The sequence below is a fragment of the Podarcis liolepis genome (assembly GCF_965112155.1).
Source record: "Podarcis liolepis genome assembly, chromosome: 2".
NCBI classification, from domain to species: Eukaryota; Metazoa; Chordata; class Lepidosauria; order Squamata; family Lacertidae; genus Podarcis; species Podarcis liolepis.
This window is the reverse complement of record NC_139555.1, coordinates 76,152,309-76,179,124: the sequence shown is the minus strand read 5'-3', so window position 1 is coordinate 76,179,124 and position 26,816 is coordinate 76,152,309. Positions and strand designations below refer to the sequence as shown.

General features: G+C 43.4%; 1 protein-coding gene across 4 annotated transcripts in view; it reads right to left on the bottom strand.

Moving 5' to 3' along the window:
• PRKCD (protein kinase C delta) overlaps positions 1-26,290 on the bottom strand; it is a 55,741-nt gene extending 29,451 nt beyond the window's left edge. For 2 of the 4 annotated variants that reach the window (XM_083488981.1, XM_083488983.1), the window contains exon 1: positions 26,154-26,290. The gene's annotated coding sequence lies outside the window, so the exon portion shown is untranslated. Of the gene's footprint in view, positions 1-25,834; positions 26,035-26,153 lie in introns of those variants that run through there. The other 2 variants (XM_083488984.1, XM_083488982.1) reach the window with 2 other exon arrangements.
• Between the last annotated feature and the right edge of the window lie 526 nt (positions 26,291-26,816).

Genomic DNA, 26,816 nt, shown 5'->3' with positions numbered 1-26,816 from the left:
AATCTTTTTTCATTTTTTAAAAAATGCAGTGGCGTAGCGTGGGTTGTCAGCACCCGGGGCAAGGCAAGTAATTTGCGCCCCCTAACCCATGGATTTGCGCACCCTAACCCTAACCCCCAGATGTTGCGCCCAGTGCGGCTGGCCCCCCCGCACCCCCCACGCTACGCCACTGAAAAAATGTTTTTATTAAAGATTTTCTTGGGTTATTCTTCCAGTCTTTATTATTCAGACCACTACCATCCCATCCATTGGTCATTCCAGTCATTGGCACAGGTATGCCACCTTCCAGATTCTTCCAGTTCCACTTTGCAGAAAGTTCCCCTTTCTTTTTGTTTCACTCCAGACTATGTTATGAATGGAGTAGATTTCAAAGCAAAATGGAAGTGAGAAGAACATGCATTTTGCAGTAATAACATAACCCTGGATAGCTCAGTTGGTTGGAGTGTGGTGCTGATAACGCCAAGGCTGCAGGTTTGATCCCTGCATGGGGCAGCTGCATATTCCTGCATTGCAGGGGGTTTGGACTAGATTATCCTCAGGGTCCCTTCCAGCTCTATGATTCTTACCTTTGCCAGAGGTCTATTTATCCCTTGCTGTCATGAATTAAGACAGTATCAGTGATGGGCAGTGCTTTTTCTGGGGGTGCTCAAGGGTAAAAGTATGGCACAATTTCATGGTGAGTACTGGCACCTTTTCTTTCTAGAAGAACAGCACTGGTGATGGGGAGGGCCAGAAACAAAGCCAGGAAAAGGCCTTTCTCACTGGCAACTCATCTTTCAGAGGCACTTCTTGGTATTGCCAGTACATCTCCTAGCTGTGTATTTGACTATGTGAGTTTAGCTCCCCCCCCCACCAATTATTTCTATTTATCCCAAACATATATATGAAAGACACAGTTTCTAGAGTATGAATCAGATCCTTTTAAACAGTTCAAACCGAAGGTTTTTTCCTGAAACAAATCTTGAATTAATATAGTACATATTCCTGAACTGACATGCTCAGATAATGTGCTTTGCTTGCTACTGAGTAGGAAACAAACTATTATAAACCCTTTCATTCCAAGGTACATATCCTTCTTTGAAAATGGAAGCTCTTACAGCAGGCTATAAAACTGAAGATAAATGAAATATTATTTTAAAGAGGAAGAGATTGTAATGTGGATCAAATGCTTTTTATTTTTGCTGTGGTGAGCATTTTCCTAGTAAACTAATGTTCATCATTGCCAACATGATTATTCGACTACCATTTAGGGGGAGAAGTCAGCATTTCCCATCTAGTCTTTGAGCTGACATTTGCATAAGTGTTTGTGTACCGTATACAGATACACCCATTGCAAGCAAGTGGTGCTTAGCAAGGATCCTAAAACACATTTAACAGCCAACATGCTTTCCACAAATTTTATTCAAGATGTCATTGACTGTTAAGAACAGGAAAAGAAGAATTCAGGTTTGATAGTTTCCAATTACTTGGTGACTCGCTGGCCTGGTTCACACATAAGCATGATTCAGTGTGCACAAATGGGCGCCAAAAGTGAAGATCACACCTGCTGCATTATTTTCCCAGTCCTGCTGATGCTGGGCTCAGTACAGTGGTACCTCTAGTTATGGACTCGATCCATTCTAGGGTGCTGTTCACACCCCAAAAAGTCCGCAACTAGAGTGCCACTTCTGTGCACACGCACAGCACGATAGAGCGCTTCTGCACATGTGCGAGACGCGCAGAGTGCTTCTGTGCATGCACGCATGGCGAAACCTGGAAGTATACACTTCTGGGTTTGCCGCATTCGTACCTTGAAAAAACGCAACCGGAGACTGACGTAACAAGAGGTACGGCTGTAATACATCTGAATCTAGGCTGTGGTTTTCTTGTCCAGACAAATCTCAAGCTGTAAGCAATATTTGTTTTCTGCAGCTGCAGCAGCAGCAGATGAGGAGCACAGCAGATGCGAACTTCACCTTGGGAACCCACATTTGCTCATTTATGCTGTTCCATGTTTGAGCATTGTGCATGAACTGGACCAATGTCTCTTTATTGGCTCCCATGTTTAAAACAAAGTACTGCTAGACTGACAAAAGCTGAGCGGAAACTGTTTGCTTTCCCTATATTTCAGAGGTCTCTACAGCAGCTCTCATAGCACTCCAAGGAACATAACAGCTGCTAACAAAACAATATTTACTGGAATGAAACATAGTGCTTTATCTGTTAAAAAAACAAAACAAAAACAAAATGTTAAGATATTCTGTTTGTGATAGCTTTAAGGTGGGAGAAGGATAAGCTACCTACAAAATGTAGAAACAATATTTCAGTAATCTATGAGAAATAAAAGTAAAGATTTAGTCACAATATTTCAGTGTATTGTGGAAAATATATTGGCCTGGTTCACAAATCACATTAAATGGCCATTAAAAATAAGCTATGCTTTAATGAGAAGCAGCAGCACATAGTACACCTGGGGCAGGGGGGAAGCTCAGAGACCAAGGGTGGCAGCTGCAGCTGCCCAGAGGACTCCTAAGGAGAGGGGAGAAGAGAGGAGGCTGAGGGAACACTCCACAACAAGGGAGGGTGTTCAAAAAAAGGGTGAGAGGCTGCCAGCTCTGCAGGCAAGGGGTGACCTAACTGGGCTCCTGAGTCCCACAGGGGTGCCACAGAAAGAATGTAGTTGGTCAAGGGAGCTGTGGACCCAAAAAGGTTGAAAACCTCTCAGTCAAAAAATAAATATGAATTTATGATATAAAAAATCTTAAGGAACTACAGTGGCACCTCAGGTTACAGATGCTTCAGGTTACAGACTCTGCTAACCCAGAAATAGTACCTCGGGTTAAGAACTTTGCTTCAGGATGAGAACATGAATTGCTCGACGGCGGCAGCGGGAGGCCCCATTAGCTAAGTTAAGAACAGGTTAAGAATAGTTTCAGGTTAATAACAGACCTCCAGAACGAATTAAGTTCTTAACCTGAGGTACCACTGTATACTGGAACTTTCTTATCTGGGTAAAAGACCCCCAGAAGCCACTCCATACACATGCATAAAGCTTGGAAGGTACAGACATCAGTTTTCAAGGGAGAATCTCTTGCAACTCTCAAGGCAAAAATGGATTTGAAAGTGCTACCAAGGCCCAAGTTTGACCTTCCTGCTACCTTGTCAGGCAATCTCCCAGTTTCCCATCCCCAACCCTGTCTACAAAAAAAGAAAAAGAAAAAAGCAAGCTCCTACTGAGACTAGGTGTTTTGTTTTATATATAAACAGCCATTATATACTTGCTGGTTACATAAAATATGTATTTAAATAAAATATGTATTTCCATTTCACAAGTTAGCCACTTATACCTCTGGATCAATATTTATATATCTTTTTTCCTGTTTATTTGTTTTTCTCCTGTATCAGTATAAGCTATGTTTTTACCAATATACAAGTAGTTAAAAGGTTGCTATTTGCTATAGATGCTTTTGTGTAAATGAGATAATAAACATACTAGAACCACAACTTATTATGCAAAGCTTTGGTGTTTGGAAAGGGTTGGGATTAAAAGATCAGTAGCAGGCTTTGATTAGCAAATTATACTGTAATCAGTGTTTGAAACTTCTAGGTGCATTCTGCAAGAGGGAATGTCATTAGTGTGAGCAGTTTCTGAGCTCAGGGCGCAGTACTGTGCCTAAGATTTCAAATTAAAACTGCAGAGTGGAAGGAAAGGAGGACCTTTTTCTGTCTCCCCACTTGCAGCTACTCTCTGAAGACGGGAGTTCCAAAAGACCGTCTTAAGAGTATTAGGGGGGTGGTTAGGGGAAGGACTAGAAGTGTGCCTAGACATTCCGTTGTGCCCATAACCTAGGTTTAAGGTGCCATTTAGCTCCTTAGCTTTCATGTCTCAATTTGCAACACTGGCTGTGATGTACAAATCTTGTTTCCCAGCATTTGTTTTAAAAGGCGGAATAAAATTTACCTTAAAAAGCATATTTAGCTCCTTTTTAGAAGAGTATTCTGAAGTGAGTGATACAATTAAAATAATTTGTTGTGTAAAAAAATCACAACTAGGGACATTCTTGCAAACTGGAATGTTAATCTCACAATTTGTTCTACCAGGAGGGCAACAACTGTGACATTTTGTTCTCTATTCTGAAGACAAGTGAAATTGTTTTTTCCTTGGCAAATTAATCACCCAGCTTTTGTCATATTAAAACTGCAACCTTACATTAAAAACAACAACCTTCCTCTAACAGTGTGAGTAGAAATACAATTTTATTCCTATTCTTTATACCAAGGTTATACCCATTTTTTTTCCAGCATTGCCTGACAGGTTTCCCCTCTCAGTATGCTACACACTTGAAAACTGCATAGCCACACAATGTAAAATTTATTGACTAGTTCAAAAAAGATGAAATGTAGCTGGGTGCGTGCTAGGAAATCAGGGCACACCCAACATTGAAACTACTGTAAATTCAGTGCCTTCAAATCAACAGAACTAAGCAGAAGGACCAGTTCTTCATGTTGTTTTTATGGATTCCTACCCTTGGTGAATAATAGTGGGTTCAAAACATGCAGAAATAGCATGTGGATAGGTTTCCCCCCTATATTTGTCCTTAGCATGGGGCTGCTAAGGCAATACAACACATCTAGAGAGTTATGCAGTTAATTCAGTTGAACTGTATGATTTGTTTTGGCATTTTTCTGTTTGCAGTGTGTAAATCCATAGTGACAAATGTAACATTTGTAAGCTTCTTTACATAATATTTGTGTTTCAGCTCATATTATTTGAACTCCAATTAACATTAAACCATTTATTTGTTGACCAGCTTGATCTTCCCTACAAATAATCAATGTGATTCATGTAACAGTTTTGCAACATCAAGAATTGATCTGTTACTTCATGACAACTGTTCTCACTAAAACATGAATCAAAACTAAAATTCCACTTGCAGCAATATACACAATGAGCGAATGTTTAATGGGCAAGTGTCAAACTTACAGTAATTTTGACTGGAAATATGGAAAAAAGGTTTTCTGGCATATGTCCTGTGACCAATGTAACAACAACAATTTTATTATTTATATGCCACCCATCTGACTGGTCTGCCCCAGACACTCTGGGAGGCTTCCAGCAAAATATAAAAACACAATAAATAAATAAATAAATAAATAAAAAGAAAAGAACAGCTTATTTGATGAGAAAAAATATTCTCCATCCCTACATGTCTCAAGTGGTCATTTAAAAGAATGTACTTCATTTATTTATGAATCCCTCTTTCCTCTCATTAAAGTACTTCAACTCCCAAGATGTGTAAAACAACTTAAAGCTTCTTTATGTTAAGAATAATGAATGCTTGTAGAAAGTGTTAGTGGTTTTGCTTTATGCTTTTGCATAGGCAGCCTTTAGCCTTCTACCATTTACAGTTATGCTCTGCAGTACTTTCCGTCTGAATGCCAACTTCCTTCACAAGTCTAACTTCAATGCTTAACATAATTGAAATAATGGATTAACTACAGGGATTCTGCTGCACCAATATGTTAAGGAGTCCCAAACAGCTAATGGAGCAATTTCCATTTATATTTTGCTTTCCAACATCCTCCTCCCCGCTCTCAAAGACCAAATGGAAATTTCACAGACCAAAGAGTTGGATGTAGCTCTTTTCAGATAAATTGTTTTGAACAATCCATAAACAGTCCATTTCCATTATAACATGACTTTTTAATAAAATACAAAATCTACAGTGGAAAAGTTACTAGTCTCCAGGGGATTACGCTCAACAGAAAGAAAACGTAAGTGTGAGTAATGAGCATCTGGACCATATACACGTAATTTAGTGCATGGGTGGGGGAGGGGTGAATGTAGAAATAAACCAATTCTTTATCAATTTTTGGGATCAAGCTAGATCATTTTTCTCCCAGCTGTACACCAAAAAACTGTGAAAGCAAACCAAAGAGTATAAAGCGCCTTAATTCAAGGATTAAATCTATTACTCTCAACCTGAACCTCTATTTTAGCTTCCTCTCATAGGCAAGATTTCTTTTGAACAAGCACTGACTGTACTAGATGTTGCCCAGAACAAAGAAATGATTACAGTTCCTGTTCAGAGGATTTATAATCAATCAGAAAAAAGAAAAATAAGGTAAGATACTTGGATGTAAGCAAACTATTTAAGATTTGTGAACTTGTCATAATGACTACAGAGTAATCCATTGATATACTGTAAACTGATTTTTATTTCTTTTTAAAGCGGAAATTCAAGAATTAATTATTTGACAAAACAATTCTGGAATATGTATGAGAAACCAGAATCAAATAAGCTTTCAGGGCTAAATTAGATATATTATTTGTCTGAATGCAATCAGGATGTGTGCTAGAAGGCCAAGGGAAGTCTCAGCAGCCCTGGAACAGTGGGGTCTATAGAGGGGGGAGTTTAAGTATCACTCTGCCAGGTACGGGGGGGGGGGGGAAATCTAATCTCTGAAGTTACCATTTTGATTTCAATGAAAGCGTCCAATGGGAGTTTCTCTTAGAAGTCACGTAGGAAGATAAAAGCACAAGTGATCCCTCCTGTATTAGAATAAAGACCCATCCAAGTCCAGCATCAAAATTCCCAACTAGATGTCATTGGGAAGGCCAATAGCAGGACATGAATGCAACAACAATCTACTACTTTTTTCCCCTTCGGAGACTGGTATTCTGAGGAATGTCACCACTAATCCTGGAGGTTGCATATAATTCTCATGATTAGTAGTCATTGATAGCCTTATCTTCCATGAATTCGTCTAATTTTACTTTAAAGCTAAGTTGGTGGCCATTATCCCATCTTGTGGCACTGGCTTCACCAGTGCAACTACATAGAGCATGAAGGAGTACCTTTTCCCACACGTTTGTTGTGAATCTCCCATTTCCCCTGAATTACTCTGGGTTCCAGTAACCCTACTCACTCTGTCCACGTTGTGTGTAATTTTATGCATCTCTATCATCTCCCCACTTACCGGTAAGTGTGCGTGTGTGTGTGTGTGTGTGTGTGTGTGTGTGTTTCTAATCTGAAAAACCACAAACATTGTAACCTTTCATTATAGGGAGTTGCTCCTGATCATTTTAAGTTTCCTTTTTCTGTGCCTTTTTCAGCTCCACGGTATCCGTTTTGACAAAAATGACAAAAGCTTTAGACAGCATGCCAAGTGTGGCCACGTTGTAGGCATTATAATATTAGCAGCTTCATTTCTGATCTCTTCCTGAACAATACCTAACATGGAATTTTAATCTCTTATCGAAACCTTTGCTTCAGGAACTGCATGGTTACATTTCCCCCATGTTATTGGTGATGACATGCACAATGACAACAGACTCCTGCTCCCCAGCACTACCAGACATGTTGAGATGGTCAGAGTTGTGTCAGGGAGTGGAAGAGTTACATTTCTCTTCCCCATCCTCCACAGTGGCAAGGCTGCTCAGGCTTTCCCTTGGCTTATATTTACAGAACACAAAAGACAAGCACGTGTAGTTTGTACTCAGTAATAAGATATCCCCCCAAGCACATATCTTCAGATATTTTCTAGCTCCTTCCCTACATGCCCTCCCCAAAAAGCGAAAAGATAAATATATCTATAAGTGCCTGCTACTAAAAGAACGGAATCGTATTTAGCAGCATGCCCGAGGATGTAGTTTTAATGCTAGCTTTCTAGTTTCTATTCTCTATGTTGAGTTTCTAATTGATGGTAATCAGCGATCTCCTCCCACTCACATAGCTGGGTGGTTTGAAGACTGTAGCTGCTTCCCAGCAAGACTGCAGCATTGACATGAGAGTTCAGATGGATGTAAACACTCATTCATATCACCCCCGTGATCAGAAATTCACACTGTCCCTTTATTGCACAAACACTTTGTTTGCTAGCTGCCATAACCATGTTTGCTGTGACATACATTCCATGCAGATCAAATCACACTATTTCTCCTCCCTCAGAATTGCAGGGGGGAGGGGAACATGGTTTGCACCCGGCCAACCATCCAGAGATGACCTTGGAACTAACTGCAAAATGACTGGTTTTGTTTTGATGGGAAGGATGCGGGTTGGGACTGGTTTTATCCAGTGCAGCCTCTGCGGTGGGGTCTTGACCAGTACGCACCCACCTACCCTTGACCCAGTGAGGGATTTTTTTCCTTTTCTGGTTTCCAATTTTGGTTGCAGCCACAGAGGAATTTTTCCTCCCCTGGAGTTCCTGATTACTTCTGGATTTTACAGGTTTTCTGCCTAAGTCACACTGGGCTTGAGAAGTTTGGCAATTGTCCAGGCTCCCACCTTTTCCCCATTTTGGCAGATACAGTGCTGGGTTAGGTGAATTGGCGTGAAGGGAAAAAATGGTGAACATCTTGAGCCACCTTCTAGGAGATGAAAGTAACACATCTGTTCTGTTTTGCATGCAGAAGGTCCCAGGTGTGGGAAATTTGCAGTCAAACCTAACAATCCATATTTCCTAGTTAGTATATGAAGGAGTTAAGGACCACAGAGTTCTAATTGCTACAGTCAGCTAATTTAGTCCACACTCTCTCTTCTCCTGAAAGGAAGTAAATAAGGCCTGTTTCCTGTCATCCACCCCACTCTTCACACTGCAAATAATGGAGTGCCATCTTGCTGAATTTCAACTAAGATTATTTTTGCCTGCATTATTTTATTGCTGCTGCATAGTGAAAATGCATATCTGAGACCTATAAACTAAGTAAATCATTTTAAAGCTTGTCCAAAAAACCAAGGGTTATGTATTATGATTCTCTGACTTACAGGAGCCCACACTGTTTTGAACCACTTCACGCAGCAGCAATACCTATTTACAGATGCTTCAGAGTTTTTCTAATAAATTTGTTGCCAATTAAAAATCCCAGACCTCATTTGCAGGGCTATGGGTGCAACTCTCATGCTCTACTTGCATAGAATCGCCAGAATCTCATAGGTGTCCAAGTCTAGAATGGATCTTCCTTGTCTGCAGCATTTCTAGAATTTAGTTTCTTTCCATCATTTCTTTTTTTAATCTATGCATTAGCTGGCAACTCATCATACTTCCTTTACTAGAGAGGAATAGTATCCAGGCCATTTTCCTGCACTGCTGATTGTGAGCAGCATTTCCATTTGAATCAGTGGCTTGCTATGAATCAACCCCCAGCCAGTCCAATTATCCCACAATCCAACCTCTCACATCTCAAACCTCCTTTATCCTCAATGGATAAAATACACAGAAGTTAAAATCCATTTCCCCCATACATAGGCGCCGACTCCATGGGGCTTGAGGGGGCCCGAGCCCCCTCAAAAATTCGTTTGGGGGGGCTCCGCCCCCCAATAATCTCCGACGCCCCTCCAGCAGAACGCCATCGCCGCCCCTCCCCCAGCCCAAAATGCACAGGGTCGGGCTGCATGCCTCCTGCCCTCCCTCCCGAGCAAAAGCTCCACCCAATTTCCTTCGGAGCTGATTAATAGGCGCAGCACACTCTCCCCTATTCACTCACGAGGAGGCGGTGCCACTTTATTTGCATATTCATGAGCTTATTTATTATTCATGAGCTCCCCCCCCCCCAATATTTTTTATAAGTCCGCGTCCCTGCCCCCATACATTCTGGGGCAGGGGGAAAGTATGATGCCATTTCTCTCTCTCTCTCTCTCTCTCTCTCTCTCTCTCTCTCTCTCACACACACACACACTTCTCAGGATTACATTCTTTCATAGTTCCAGAGGGTTCCTAAAGATGTACGTCTCTCACTGCTCCACATCTAATCCAGGGACTGATAACAACACTGTGAGAAAGCCAAGAAATCTTTTGGCAGTTTTACAAGGAAATTGTTGATGGGACAGAAATTCTGCCCACATTCAGTGTTTGTTTCTTAAAAACCTATATTGATTCCTAGTTCAAAGAAAAAAACCAGGGCATCATTTGGCTGGTACCATTGAGTGGCTACCTCTCTAGTCAGGGATATCATTTTAGTTCAGAGTCCTGAACTAAGAACTGCCTGCTGGTGCACTTGACTGTAAACTCTGTTTCAAATTTGAGGAACAGATGGATACACAATTTCTTCTGTCTGAGGACAGCTTAGAAGTAATTGAGTATGACGCCCTAGCATGTCAATCAATGGCTGGTAACACCTTTCAACTTTTCTTTTTCTTTGTTTATTGCACTCTGCCCTAGAACTAATAAGCTTGTACATACTTCTCCAACACCAAATTCAGAGGTTGCCAGGAACAATATCAAATAAACTTTAATACCCATATGAACAGCCTATTAAATTCAGTTTATATTTGTAGAAAAGAATCATTCTACTGATCATCAGAGTGTTTCTCAGATAGTCACTTTTATTTTGGCAGTTGCATTACAGCTCTGTACAATATCCAGCTGAGCCTTAAAATGAAGCTTTTCCTATAATTATCAAGTGCATTAGGCTTCATCTCCTCTAAACATGTAACCATGAAAAGATGTGGCAGTCAGTTATTATTTCAGTGGCTTTCAATGAAATGACTGCCTTCAGCTTGCACAATGATTTTGAACAACACTGACTGGGCTGGGATTTGAGCATGCATCTCCCAGGCCAAAAGGAAAATGCTCTTATCTTCCAGACATGAATAAAGCAGGCATTAGTTCTTGGCAACTTCTAATTATTTGTTGATCATGTGGTTTAGGCTCTGGTCCTCAACAAACTCTACTAGAAATAACTAGTAGGCTTTCATTTCTAAGTAATGAACCAGGATGTTAGCAGCTATTATCGTGCTTAACCTCACAAATACGTACCAATTATTTGTGGTGAAATTTAACATAAAAGAACCATAGATATTCCTTCCAGTAGTACTCTACTGGTGTCAAGGATTAAAAGAAACAAACAGCACCAAAGTGAAAAGTACTTCCATTTTTTAAAAAGAAGCCTTAGTTTGAAATTGTGATCTCGGCACAGCATGCCTTGTCCTAGACATTATGTAGTGGCATTTTGTTTTAGGGTTCAAGCTCCTCTACAGCATCAGGATCAATATAATATTGTTAAAGGTAAGAACACATGGGTTTCACAAGGCACTCTTGAAACTGAGAAGACATTTCATAGAGAACACTGAACACAACCCACATACTCTCATGTACGTTATGTTTCAGTCAGAGCTTTTCTGCATGCTATAGCTCTGTTAAATAAGTGAAAATAATAAACATCAGAACTGGTGTGTCCAAGGGATATGGATTTCTACCACTTTGAGGCAACATTGAATCACAAATACATTTTCATCTTCATGGGAAGAAATTAATGGAAGACAGGAAACTCAAACTAGGACCTGAAATAAGGAAAAACCCAAAGCTATGTGCCTAGCATGTGCCACCCAGACCTGTGCTTATTAATTTGCCCACACCTCAGTGATGTTTGGAACAACCAGGAAGCATATTTGCAGCTTCCAGCTGTGATGAGTCCTGTCATGCATTATGTTCAGGCCTATCTTTTTGCGTCGCCAGCTTTATTAAGTCAGCAACAGGGATTCAGCCTACGGTACATACAATTATCACATTCCACCACAATGGCCACCTGGAGACCCCAGAAACTATCTTAATCTTCCAGTAAGAGGGTCACATTTTATATGTATTTAAGCTTGATTGCTGACAACTAAACTGACCAAAAAAAAAAATTTCAGATGCTGAAGTACTGCCCAAATAATGTCTCATGGTAGAAGACAGAACTGTGTGCATAATGCTATCCACCCTGTGCAGCTGGTCTGCTGCTCTCAGTTCTGGTTTTCCTTTAGTATATGGAATGGGAGAGAAGTGTAATTTTGTCCTTTGCCCCTGGCACCAAAATATCTTGGACCCAGCCCTGCACATAAAATAGAATTTACTTTCTAACAACTGTGGCAGACTCCATTGAGAAGATGCTGGGAGGTGGTGGAACAAACCAATTTAATTCCATAATAGGCTTCTCGCAAGCAACGCCTTCCCCATCTCTCCACTGCCCATTTCTCAAGACGCACCCCCCACTCCCAGCTCTCATTCCTTTCCCCCTTGCATTTCTTCTGGTAGAGAACTGTAGCCCTGAGTGACACAGTTTCCTAATGTTTCTTATTAGCAGCAAGAAGCCATTGCTTAACAATGGCTCTGCTTGCCCAGAATTCCCTCTCATCTTTCTTCACATTCCAGGAAGGAGCATTTTGGAAAGCAGCTGTTGCATAAATGATAAGAGGGAGAAAACATGAAAACATACCCATCCTTTTTTACTCATTCATCTGCGCTCCCGCCCTCTCACAAGCAGTGTGGAGAGAAAAGAGGAAGAGGGGAGTGCTGGGGGAGGGGGGGAGCATCTGCATCAGTTATCTCCTTCCCATTCTTAATTACCATTGCCTGAAACAGCAGTTTCAAAGATGCAAAAAAATAAGAAGAAAAGGGGGAATGTGGGTTGGCTGCTTAGGGGCCAGGAAGTTCCCTTGAAGGGAGCAAAGCTGGCTCACAAAATGCCACTTACCACCTCTAGCTATCAAAAGGGAACTGTCAATCATCTGATGTCAGATGACCAACTTTTACCTGTGTGGTAAACACTGTGGGCTCAAACCTCAACAATTGGGCACTGGCAATCAGCTGGTTGTTGGGGCATCAAAGCACTGCACACAGCTCTGTAAAAGCTCACTTGCAAAGAGCAGCACATAGAATTTTGGAGCTGTCAACAATCAGGTGATCAGCGGTGCCTGCTAACCCCTTATTGGTCCAGCCACTAGTTTACCCAACACATGCCTGACGTCGCATGTGATACTATGTGATAGCAGGTGTACGACAAATGGGTGTGGCTTGGTCCAAATGGCTTAACAGGCCAAATGAAGAGGCTTGGAGGACCTAATTAGGCCCCCAGTCTGGAGGTTCCTCAGCACTGCACTACAGAAACTTGTATGCTGGGTATAAGCAATAACAGCTCTAAGGCCAATAGTGAATTTCCCAGTGTGGTGTAATGCTTAGAGTGCTAGACTAGGACTTGGGAGACAGGGGTTCAAAACCCCACTTGGTGATCCAGCACACCTGGTGACCTTGGGCCTGTCACTGCCTCTCAACCTAAACTACCTCACAGGGCTGTTGTGTGGATAAAAGGGGGAGAGGGGGAATTGAGCTCCTTAGAGGAAAGGTGGGATATAAATGCAATAGTAAAGGTAAAGGGACCCCCGACCATTAGGTCCAGTCGTGGCCGACTCTGGGGTTGCGGCGCTCATCTCGCTTTATTGGCCGAGGGAGCCATACATACAGCATACAGTCAGGAGGCCAGCATGACTAAGCTGCTTCTGGCGAACGAGAGCAGCACACGGAAACGCCGTTTACATTCCCACTGGAGTGGTACCTATTTATCTACTTGCACTTTGACGTGCTTTCAAACCTCTAGGTTGGCAGGAGCAGGGACCGAGGAATGGGAGCTCACCCCGTTGCGGGGATTCGAACCACTTACCTTCTGATCAGCAAGTCCTAGGCTCTGTGGTTTAACCCACAGCACCACCCGTGTCCCATAAATGTAATACAGTATTAATAAAGTCACATAAGACACTGATAAGAGAGAATAACAAATGCTCATGTGTGTTGATGGAAGTTTATCATACCTACCACAGCCGGCAACTGAATAAATAAAGTGCTGTTACAAAAACTAGTACCGTCGTACCTTGGTTTTCAAACAGCTTAGTTCTCGAAAGTTTTGGCTTCTGAACGCCGCAAACCCGGAAGTGACTGTTCCAGAATGCAAACTATTTTTGGAAGCCAAAAGTCCGACGGGGCTTCCGTGGCTTCCAATTGGCTGCAGGAACTTCCTGCATCCAATCAGAAGCTGCACTTTGGTTTCTGAACATTTTGGAAGTCGAACGGACTTCCAGAATGAATTCCGTTCGACTTCCAAGGTACAAATGTACCGTATTTTTCGCCCCATAAGACACACTTTTTCCCCTCCAAAAATGAAGGGGAAATCGGGGTGCGTCTTATGGGGCGAATGCCTGCAAGCCTCGCGCGCCCGGCAGGAGGTCCCACCGGGTGCGTGAGGCTTGGGGCAGCAGCCTGTCGCCCGAAGCACGGGGAGCCCTGCGGAGGGCTCCCCCTGCTTCGGGCGAGTGTCTGCAAGCCTCGCGCACCCGGCAGGAGGTCCCACCGGGTGCGCGAGGCTTGGGGCGGCAGCCTGTCGCCCGAAGCACGGGGAGCCCTCGGGAGGGCTCCCCCTGCTTCGGGCGAGTGTCTGCAAGCCTCGCGCACCCGGCAGGAGGTCCCACCGGGTGCGCGAGGCTTGGGGCGGCAGCCTGTCGCCAGAAGCACGGGGAGCCCTCGGGAGGGCTCCCCCTGCTTCGGGCGAGTGTCTGCAAGCCTCGCGCACCCGGCAGGAGGTCCACCGGGTGCGCGAGGCTTGGGGCGGCAGCCTGTGCTTCTAGGTGCACGCAAGCAGTCCGCTAGCCTTGGGAGAGCCACGCGGCTCTCCCAGGGCTTGCGGACTGCTTGCGCGCACGCAGAAGCTTGGGGCGCGCTGAGCTCAGCATGCCCCAAGCTCCTGGTGTAGCGCAGCGATCCGCTAGCCCTGGGAGAGCCCCGCGGCTCTCCCAAGGCTAGCGGACTGCTTGCGCGCACCTAGAAGCTTGGGGCGCGCTGAGCTCAGCACGCCCCAAGCTCCTGGTGTAGCGCAGCGATCCGCTAGCCCTGGGAGAGCCCCGCGGCTCTCCCAAGGCTAGCGGACTGCTTGCGCGCACGCAGAAGCTTGGGGCGCGCTGAGCTCAGCACGCCCCAAGCTCCTGGTGTAGCGCAGCGATCCGCTAGCCCTGGGAGAGCCCCGCGGCTCTCCCAAGGCTAGCGGACTGCTTGCGCGCACGCAGAAGCTTGGGGCGCGCTGAGCTCAGCACGCCCCAAGCTCCTGGTGTAGCGCAGCGATCCACTAGCCCTGGGAGAGCCCCGCGGCTCTCCCAAGGCTAGCGGAGTGCTGCGCGCACCTAGAAGTTTGGGGCGCGCTGAGCTCAGCACGCCCCAAGCTCCTGGTGTAGCGCAGCGATCCGCTAGCCCTGGGAGAGCCCCGCGGCTCTCCCAGGGCTAGCGGACTGCTTGCCGGCACGCAGAAGCTTGGGGCGTGCTGAGCTCCGCACGCCCCAAGCTCCTGGTGTAGCGCAGCGCACCTGGGGGGGAAATAATTTTTTTCCCCTTTATTTCCCCCCCAAAAAACTAGGTGCGTCTTATGGGCCGGTGCGTCTTATGGGGCGAAAAATACGGTACATATATGTACAATAAGGAACTGTGTCATGGCTACATGCAAAAATTATCCCAGATATTTGCTGGAAGACTAAGAACTACTGTTAATTCATCACTGAAACTGCTTTCATTTAACCATTTGCACCCACCCTTACTGTGTGTCTCTGCCACCACCCTATTCTAGGGTGTATCAACATTTAAATGCTTTAAAACTTAAGATCTTAAAAGAACTCAGTAAACCAGAGAGATGTCTGCTTCGTGGCTTAAGGAGTTTATATCAATACAGTCTGATCCTCAGCAGCATTAAGATGGGTTTAAAGGCATTTATTTCCATAGACTTAGACTGTGACCCTCTGCATGCTTATCTCATACTAAGACCCACTGAGCTCAATAGGACCTGCTTCTTCATAGACATTGTTTAGGATTGCACTGTGCATCCCACTTAAATCTGCATATGGCTGGGCTGAGGTAACGCTTAAAGAAAAAGATTAGAAATATGATCAGTGTCTTTGGATTTTTTAAAAATCTATTTTTTAAATGCTCTATATCATGCATGCTTAATTAATATAGAGAGCTGCTAGTTATACAGTGGTACCTCAGGTTACATACCCCTCAGGTTACATACGCTTCAGGTTACAGACTTTGCTAACCCAGAAATAGTACCTCGGGTTAAAAACTTTGCTTCAGGATGAGAACAGAAATTGTGCTCCAGCAGCGCGGGAGCAGCAGGAGGCCCCATTAGCTAAAGTGGTGCTTCAGGTTAAGAACAGTTTCAGGTTAAGAATGGACCTCCGGAACGAATTAAGTACTTAACCCGAGGTACCACTGTAATAGAAAGCACTCAAGTTGTTTCATCCCAAATAACTACATATCTGCATTATATATTAACTATTTGGGCACAAGAATATCCCTATTAGCATTCATTCATGAGCCATTTGAACAGACACACATTCATGCAGAAAACAAAATTGCTTCTCTCCCCCCTGCTCCATCCAAAATAAAGATGTCTAAGGTTAAGTAAGCCCCACTGAATACAGTGGAACTTACATAGTTTATACTGTCACACTATAGCAACCAAAGCTAGGAGCCTTTAATATATTTTGTTAGAGAAAAATCTCATTCTCAAATTTCATGGGGGTTTTTAGGCCTGACTCCTAAATTTGCCTACACTTAGGGCTTGATTCTGCCTCATACAGGCAGGATTCCCTCAGAACAATACAAAACTCCCTTTTTGCCTGCCTTGGCTGCACATACATAATAGCACACAAGGTAATTACAGAAAAGAGGCACACTGCTCTAATGTGCATAGCCTGATGCTACATAGATGTGAGAATAATTGTATTATGCCCTACATAGATCCTTACATTTATAGACCCTCCCCATGCCATGTCCTTCCAGTGAGCAACACTAGATTACTTCTCCCTTCATTTGAAAGTGCTACTGTCTCAGAAGTACAGGTAATTCTTATATCAGTAGTCAAATACAGGGGGTGGGGGGTGAAATTGCACTAGTTCAATCCACAGTATTCTAATTACATCACCCATTAGCAGCAGACGTAAACTCAACAAAATTGTTTTACAAAACATTTAAAGGATATTCTGAGTATTATTATTTTTTAAGGCTTGTAAATTTGTTTTTTTAAAAAATGTGTCCAATGGTAAATGAATTTCCAGATTATTAAACAAGACTCTAGAAAGCATGAGTAATGAAACTGGAATGTTGCATTCCAAACAAACATAGAATAGCCTTGCATGTCCCCGAAACCTGTATTTTAAGGAAACTGTCGTTCTGCATATTTGCAGCAATAAGTTATTAAGGAATAAGTTCCACTTCAAGTAATAACTCCCACTGCAATAAGGCCCACTGAATACATGCACAGGACTTGTGCTTTTATGTACTAGCAGCAACTAAGGTGGTTGTTTTTCCTTACAACTACTGTTTGCCATTAGTAATGCTTTGTTTATAGATAAAATGCTAAGATACAGAAAATAGGTTATTTGTTTATTTTTGGAAGTACTAGAAAATGACAACAAGGCTAGCTACAGCCTTCTACCACAATGGGCCCTCTTTCCATTTGGCCTGTTAGATATTCCAGGAACACCATTATGTAGATGGCACACATTTTTATTTTTATTTTAAATCAAGAATGGTATTATTTGCTAGAAAGGATAGGAGCAGGTACAGCTTGCCTCTGCAGCAAGAAGGCAATAACTACTAGCTATATGAACAGGAGGAACACGAGCAACCATCAGTGACAGAGGTCACTGCTTCATGGGTAAATTGATTAGAACGAGGGAAACTCAGCCATGCCATTCAGTGGTGAAGTTGGACCAGCCACATGGTTAGCCTCCCTCCAGATTTTTTTTTTGTGAGGAGAAGAAGACCTTGCACACAACCTTCAATGACAGGGTTGGAGAAGAGCGCAGAATAAAAAAGTAATAAAACCAATAGTTCATGAACATTAACTTTAAAAGAAATCATATTGTTTCACAATAATAGTTATTTGATTCAGGTTTTGTTATTAACCTAAGTATGAAACTTGTTGATAATGATCTTCTTTTATTGTTCTTACAACATTAATATTTAAAAAATACAGCCTCAGTTTTTAAGCTCGTCAAGTGTCCAAGCATAATTGCCCCCCTCTTTGTTTAATTAAAAACCTGAGTGCTCTTCTCCCATGTACAAAAATGTACCCACAAAACCAAGCAATTTCCAATCACTGCATTTAGACAGCTACTCATGTATCTATAAAGGCTCTTGATCATGTCCCTCTTCTAAACTTTCAGAATTAAAGGGGATAGCACAGAAGAAAGAAAACTCTTGTTAATTAGCAAAATGCACAATTCTAGACTACCACCACCTCACAGGAGTTTTAACTCTCCTGCTCATGAAGACACAACATTTGTCACATGCATCATGGCACCTAACCTTCAACTTTGTCAATAAAGTGGGATCACTACAAAGTCAGTCACCATATTAGTGCAGCCAAAATAATCACATTTCGGATAGGACACAGAGGCAGCCTTATCATAAGTCAAGCAAGATGAAGCAAGCCGTTCAAGAGATGGAAGGTTTACAGCTTGCTTCAGTTCCACACCAAGAAGCTCCCAATGCAATACCACACATGGCAACAGCAGCACACAGAGGTAGAGAGATGCAGTACTTCTTTTAAGATGGCACTGCATGTTGTCTCACAGACAACAAATGCATTGTTATTATTTATTAATGTATAAATACACAATTCAGGAGGATATGGCCCTCAATGAATATTAGTCAGTATCAGAAGTAGCATGCCTCTGGGATTTACAAGTGGGAGCGTGCTAATCCACTCATGTCCAGCTGCTAGTTGGCCAGTGGCCACTAGAAGAATAAACTGCACTAGATAGGCCTTTGGTCCGATCTAGCACAGTTCTTTTTATGTTATGTCATAAGAGTATATTAAAGTGTCCAAATGACAGGTGGTGGTGTTTTGAGTTTTGTGGTTTCCCTCAACTGTGGAGCAAACGCTGGAGTTAAGGACCCAACCAGATCATATTTGTGCTTACTTAGGATTAAGTCCAGGGCTGAACTGGGCTTACAATGTCACCCTTGTAACATTGCTAAAAGAAAGAGGGAGTGAGACTTTCCTCCCTGCACCATCCACAGAGAGATAAATGAGCAGAGCAGGGCTTGGATTACAAGCTGGAGAAGAACTATTGGAGGAAAGAATGTGATTTGCCTAGCTTGGGATTTCTGCAACAGCATGGTTATTTCTGAGTGTCCTCCTTTATTCATGCTAGGGAACATCCACTCATTTAATACATTTTTGGGAATTGTGAACTGCGTCATCAGCACCCTATAGTACTCATAATCATAGAAATGATTATCATGGGTAAAAATGACCATGGGTAATTCAAAAAAAGGAAAGGGGGTCAGTTTGGTGTAAGAAAACTGACCCCCTTTCCTTTTTTTTTTTAATTACCCATGGTCATTTTTACCCATGATAATCATTTCTATGATTTACTCATTTAAAATAATTTTATGAATTAACCACGATAATCATTTTTATATCAAGCCACAAATTGAAAACCTTGTCCTAGTCATGATTGAAAAACTGGATCAGCCATGTCCATGGTTAGCAAAAATGCTAGTGTAGAAATAATGCTAAACATGGTTATGTACAAAAACGAAAGGTGACAAATCCTCTTGGAAGACATGGAGGCAGAGAAGCACGTGTCAGTGGTGTTCTAAGAAGAATATTGACAAGCTGGAACATGCACAGAGCAGGGTGACCAAGATTACCAGGGGTCTGGAAACCAAGCCTTATGAAGAAAGGTTGAGGGAATTGGGTATGTTTAGCCTGGAACAGAGGAGACTGAGAGGAGATATGAGCCATCTTCAAATATCTGAAGGGCTGTCACATGGAGGATGGAGCAAGAACTTGGATCTAGCAGGAGAATGTGACAATCAAATTAGAAGAGACATACATTTTGTTACTATTTATTATTTTACTGTTCATAGGCAGTTCACACAGGCTTGATTCCCTGCTGCTTCTTATCTGTTTAAAAGGCATAATCATAAACTAGATTATGCAGAGCAGCACACTTCCAGAGTGAATTAAATGTTTTAGATACACTTAGAATAGGAATAGTAAATGCAGCAATGCAAGATTCTTACAGTTTTACATGGCCATCACAATTATTTATAACACTATCAATCGCAATATAATCACCACTAAATATGTCCAAGAAGGTACCTTACATAAACAACACCAAAATACATGACTGGGCAGTGTGGTAAACAAATTGCATAGTAATTCAGAGAACTAAAATACCTAAAAGCCAAGTTTCTATTTATGCTAAACTGCCCTCAAATTCCGCTTGCAGAAACTGGTGTTACTTTTATAGCAGCCTGCCAGTAACAACTGCATGAAAAGGACTGTATGTTGACAAGTTCAGCTGCTATACTGATTTAGGGCTTTATTGTTCCACATGAAGATTGTGTTTTTCTCTGAATGGATGCAGTTCAGGGATGAGGGAACCTGTGTCCCCCCCCCCATGTGTTTCTGGACTCCATATCCCATCATCTCTGACCATTCATCTTGGTGGCTGAGGCTGAAGGTTGGGACCCAACAACAATTGAGAGCCAGAGGCTCCCCTTTCCTGATACAGCTGCATATATAAATCTGAAAGGGTTTTTTTTTGTTTTTTTAAAAGAGAATTGAATTCTCCATCTCAGCATCAAAGGTACAACAGCCTGAGGCAGGACTAGCCAGTCTGCTCTCTGCCATGGTAAGAGAAGTAGGGTACGTGGCTGAAAATGAAATAGAAGCAATGCATGCAAGAAGAAAGGAGAAATGCAGTAGCCTCTTAAATTATTTGAAAGCCATATATTAAGCAAAGTTGTGATTTTAAGGAAATGGATCGTGAATTTTCACATTAGATCTCAGCAATATACAGTGGTACCTCGGTTTATGGACTTATCCATTTCTGAAGTCTGTTCTTAAACCAAATCCGTTCTTAAACTGAGGTGCACTTTCCCTAATGAGGCCTCCTGCCACTGGTGCCCTTCCACTGTTTGGCTTCCGTTCATAGAGCGAGGTAAAGTTCGCAAACCGGGACACTACTTCTGGTTTTGCGGAGTTCGCAAACCAAATAGTTCGTAAACAGAACTGTTCGTAAACCAAGGTACCACTGCAATGATTTACAGAATGAAATGGTGAAGAAGAATTTGGCCTATCAAACATGTTCTGCTAGAATACTGATGCATACAACATTGATAGTGTTCATTTATAATGAATAAATGAAGCTTCAGTTGTATATGCATGCTATTCTGCATAATACGGTTCACATCTTTCAAAACCTCATTTTCCCATTCAGAGATTTTGAAGATGACACATTAATACCTGCAAGTGCTTGGAGTGGGATCTCCTCATTTTCCAAAGGAATATTCAATGCATGAAGTTCAGCAAGCAGGCACAAACACAAACACAAACACAATTTATAAAACTTGTAGGTGGATTTAAACAAGTATTCACGCGCATGCAACAAGACATGAAGGCTGGCGACATCAAACCCGTCATGTGCAAATCCCATGACGACGATCACAGTGCCTGGAGATGCACAGTCAGGTAATGAATCCATAGAAGTAACCACAGGAGGAACGGATAAAGAAGCAACACCAGGGTACATCTACATCAGCATAACCAGATGCCTTCATCTGCCCCAGCTGCAACCAAACTTGTCTTTCCTATACTGGTCTCTACAGCCACACAGGAGTAGTTGCAAGTAACTGTCAACAACACACATTTCGGCGAACTATAAAACATTTGTGGTGTCAAAACTTATAGAATAAAACTCAAACATTACTTTTTAATATCACTTTGCTGTCTTCAAATGCAGACATTTATCTTTGATAGGTAAGTAACAAAATAATTATAAAAATAAGAATATATTTTTCTGAGCTTTTTATATGGATTTAATAAGCACCTTGATTTACAAAAGCTAAATATGCTATGGTTTTCAAAGCTGCCTTCTAATCTTATTTACTTTCCTCTCCACCCAAGTTTATCATTGTCATTTTGGCTGATGGCCACGACAGCAATCATACTTTTGAGAATCTTTTCTGGCATTCAGATTACAGACATCTCCAGGAAATTAACAGGAAATGCTACGCACACATATGTATATGCTAATTCCTAAACTGATAAGGGACATTTTAGAGCCCACAGCATTTATATTTATTTCTTTATAAATTTATTTATGAGCTGCTCTTCTGGCCTCAAAAGGCCCAACAGGTGAACTACACTCTTAAGACAACATCATAGCACCTGCCGGGGTGGTGGTAGTGGGGTATAAAACAACAAGTGCAACTAATTGGATCTGAAAACATCTGGAAGCTATGAAGGGTGGGAAAGAGTTCCACTGAGAGGGTGCCACCACAGACAAGGTCTTAGAAAAGGTTGCTGCAACTACAATATTACCACCAAGTGTCAATTCTTGTATGCAAACCAACAGCATAAAAAAAAAGTTTCTTTGGTAATTATTTTTAATAACAAAGAATACATTTGATTAGCCGAAGGCACCTTTGATGAATTGCTTCAGTGTGAATAAGCCCAACTCTGGACATGTTTGTTCCCTTTGTTTATTCATCTGGTCTCGTGTTCGCCGCACATCCCACTCTGCTTCCTCATGCCTCTGAATTTTCCCAGCTCTCCAGGGAAATAGTCTTGTTCCTGTCCACAGATGCAGTTGCTGCTACTAAAAATCTCTTGGGGTCACATTCTTTTACTTCTTTTCTTTACTTAAACCAATATTCACCAATCTGGTGCCCTCCGGTCTGAAATACAATTGCCATCAGATCCAGCCGGTGCACTTGCTGGCTAGGGTTGATGAAAGTTGTGGTCCAAAACATCTGGAGGGCACCAGGTTGGCAAAGGCTGGTTTTGAACACTTCAAGGTGGATTCATTTCCTGCTTTGTGCACTGACTCCAATGTAGAGCATCCAATCATCCACAAGCCCAAGAGTCAGGAATGCACTACTTTGCCTTCGTAATATGTAATTATATAAAGGGACTACTTGACAAGTACAACATGCCATTTCACCTGCCTTCCTGAAAGCTACAGTACTTCATAGGCTCAAGTTGCCAGATCAAGGGAACAGACAAAATTAAGGACATTTTCGTATTTAATGAATAACAGCAGGCTGCAACCCTTCACTGATTCACATCTCAAAATCTGAAAGCCATTTGACTACTCAGGAACAAATAAAGTTTAGTATTCTATACACCAAGTGTACACAATCTGATTTCCTATTATATGCTCCATTCTTAAACATATAATTTTGACCTAATTGCAATAAACATTTGAGTTTTTAAAACTGTTTTTACTGATAATTTTATTGTTTTACTTTTTTTAAAAAAAAACTGCTTTGAGGGTGGGTGGGTGTGGCTAATACATTCTAATAAATGTAAGCTTAAAGTACAACCACCCAACATACACACAAATACCAAGAATGTAGACCTTTATTTCCTACATTTTAAAATATGATCAAAACGTACCCCCACCCCACCCCAGCATTTTTACCCTCAGAGGCAGCAAGAGGCCCAGGTAACCCATTCAGCTTCATGGCTGAGCAGGGATTTCAACCTGGGCCTCCTCAATCCTACTCTTGACATTCCATCCATTACACCACATAGGTTCTCATGCATTCTCTTCACTCAGAACCCTATGTTCTTCGGCATGTGCTTTGATAATTTAAGTAACACTAAAGAAGTGATTATCATGCTCAATTTGTGCAGCGAATACAGGAAAATCCTACGCATGTTCAGTCAGATGTAAGTCTCACTGGATTCAACGGATGAAACTCCCAGAAAAGTGTACATAGCACTGTAGCCAAAGAGTAAATGAATTACATTGTTTAACATGCTGCTTCGCCTTCCCATTAACCTAATGGCACAGCATTTTCACAATCTGCATTAAATCAAACTTAGAGATAAGCAAGTTGCAGCAATCCATAGTACGTATTCCCGGATCTTTAGGACTAAAGTTATTAACTCATCCATGTATGCTCCCCAGACACAGCTAGCTACACTTCCTGGAACTAATTATTTTATGGCTTAAGCCTAGACTAACCCATCTGTTCGGATCATTCAGCCATTTCATTTAGAAATTTAATGGCTAGCGTGTCAGGAAGAAGCAACATATTGCTCAATCTGCTGATTTTTCTCTAGTGCAAAAATGTCATATTCGGGTATAGAAAGTCTAAAGATCAAGGCAAATAAAATAAATAAATAAAAGCTGCTGGCATATTTTGCAGGCAGTCAACCTGCGGCATGGGTCTCACAACTGGAAATTTGTTACAGCAAGCATTTGTGCCTAGCTACATATTATTATTAAGGTAAAGGTAAAGGACATCTGGACGGTTAAGTCCAGTCAAAGGTGTCTATGGGGTGTGGTGCTCATCTCACTTCAGGCCAAGAGAGCTGGCATGTGTCCACAGACAGCTTTCCGGGTCATGTAGCCAGCATGACTAAACCACTACTGGCGCACGGAGGACTGCCAGAGCACACAGAAATGCCGTTTACTTTCCCGCCACAGCAGTACCTATTTAACTACTTGCACTGGTTTGCTTTCGAACTGCTAGGTTGGCAGAAGCTGGGACAGAGCAATGGGAGCTCACCTCGTCACACAGATTCAAACTGCCGACCTTCTGATTAGCACGCCCAAGAGGCTCAGTGGTTTAGACCACAGCACCACCCGCATCCCTCTATATTATTATTAATATGCCCTTAAGTGTCCATGTTACACAAATTGAGAGTTCATTTGCTGCACATATATCAAAACGTTTGGCCACTACTCCTGTACCTGTTTGAAGCATCTGATAAATTTCTCAGCAATGCTGGTATAGCACCATAGAAACACTTAACATGGTTTGCATTCACAGGACAATGAAGCTGTTGGAAGATACCAAATGAACATCCAGTCCATGAACATCATCCCACCCACTGCTCAAGAGAACAGGTGCACAACAGAAACAAACTCAGATGGCAAACAACTTGAGATGACTAAATGCAAGCAAACCTAGCTGTACGCTGCATGGGAAGACAAACACATTCCAAACTAAGCAAACGCCTATAGATACTAACCAAGCTTGGGGGGAAACCCTTTCTAATCCTCAACCCCAAACCACTCAACATGCTGTTTCTAGCTGTGGGGTAGAGAAAATGGGGTGAAAACCATCAGGACTCCAGTGAAGCACAACTGAGGCAATTGAAATAGCAATCATAATACGCACTTCATAAATGCAATGAATATTGTTAATACAGATGACAGCCATTGTGTTCCACCCAGGCACCCACTGGTGTAGTAAGTCTAAAGATCAGGCAAACAGACAAATGCTGAATGCTTCTATCAGATAGTGTGGTCATGTGAGGCTGCCTTTCAGTTTTAACATCTGTCAATAACTGCCAGCTGAAGAACACTGTCACTGTGTTTTCCCTGTCCTGACTCCTGCGTCGCTTCTGCCAAAGTAACCAAATTCCTACAAACGCCAAGCTGCAGAGGCCAGATTTCAGACAGTGCCATTCTGGCACACTCAAAGACAGCAGCTTTTACAAGTGATTTTGATAAGTTGGGAGTGTCCGTGTGTGTGTGTGTGTGTGTGTGTGTGTGTGTGTTTTCTAGTTAAACAAAGTTTGTCTTTAAGTTTGTTGGGTTTAAAAAAAACAAAGCCCCTAAAGGTGCTAGAGACCATTCAGAAAAGAAATTTGAGGAGGGTAACTTGCACCATACAAGTATATGCAGTGAGCTTAGAGAGAAAAGTCCAAGCCCATCAGCCCCACCCCCTCCCCTGACTAAGTCAACCATTCGATTTGCAAGAATTTGGCGGAGCACTTAAAAGAAAACATGGAGGCTCTTAAAACGAGGAAGTCCCGGTGGAGACAAACCTCCGCGGGATGTTAAAACTCAGTCGCCCTGTGTTCTCGCCCCGGTTGTGCAACGCGCCCCCTCCGCCATGGGCAAGACCCGCTCGAGGGCGCGCGCGCCTTGCCCCGTGCCGGGCTGCCCCCGATTGCGAAGCGAAAAGCAGGAAAGAGGGAGCGAGAAAGAGAAAGAGAGAAAGGGCAACTCCGAGCGCCTGTCGCGAAAGTGTGCCACCCAGCACACCCAGACGAGAGGCAGGCAAGCGCCCAACTCACCCAGCCCAGGCAGCGACTCGAGCGCCGGAGGGTCCCGCTCCTCTGACGAGAAGAAGTGCTCAGCCCATTCGCACAACCCCTCAGCGCCGGAAAGTGGGGTGGGCGAGAGATAAAATCTCTCTCTCACACACACAAACACACTCGCTCACTTCGAAAAGGGATGGGGAGGCGCTGCCCGCGCCGCTTCCTCATTCACCGAGGAGGCAGGCGGAGCAGGAACTACCTCGCCCTCCTCCTTACTCCCCCCCCCCCCGCGAAAGTGGCGGCCCGCCGCAGCAGCAGGTATGAGGCGGCCCGCGCGCGCCAACGAGTCACTCACCCGTTTCGCGAGAAGGACCCTCGCCAGGAAGCGCAGGACTTGCTCGGCGCTCCGAGGCCGAGAGCGCTGCCCCGAAAAGAGAAAGGCAGTCAAGCGGCGCTGCCTCCGCCTCGGGACCGCCCTCCCCTCGCTCGCTCGCTCCGCCCTCCGCCCGCGCGCGCTCCGCCTCAACTTTTGCCGGACGCGCTCACCTGCTGCTCTTGCAGCCGGGCAGGGGAAGAAAGCGGGGCGGGGGCGCGCGCTGAGGGGCGGGAATCCCCTGCTTCGCGCGGGCCACATCGAACCGAACAGGCGCTTGGAGGCTTCAGCGTCTCCCTTCGCTTTTCCGTCCTCCTGCTTCTTCTGCCGCTCGCCCGGTCTCTCCCGTCGCCGTCGAGGAACTTTCCCGGGACGAATGGAGCTCGTTCGCGGCTTCGGGCCTCTCGCGGTTGGCCTGTGCTCGGCCGGCCTTTCTTGCTCGGGTGTGTGTGGCGCGCACAGCTCCGCGCGCCTTTACCTGACCCGGCAACTCCCTCGTCTTCTCGCTTTGTTTTAAAGTCGGTCGGCCTCCACCTTCCACCTTCCCTCTCTCAGCCCCGGGAGGAAGCGGCGTCTCGCCTCGTGGGGCTGTCGCGGCCGGGCGGTTTCCCCGTGGAAACGCTGCGGGCGCGGGCTCTCGAAGCC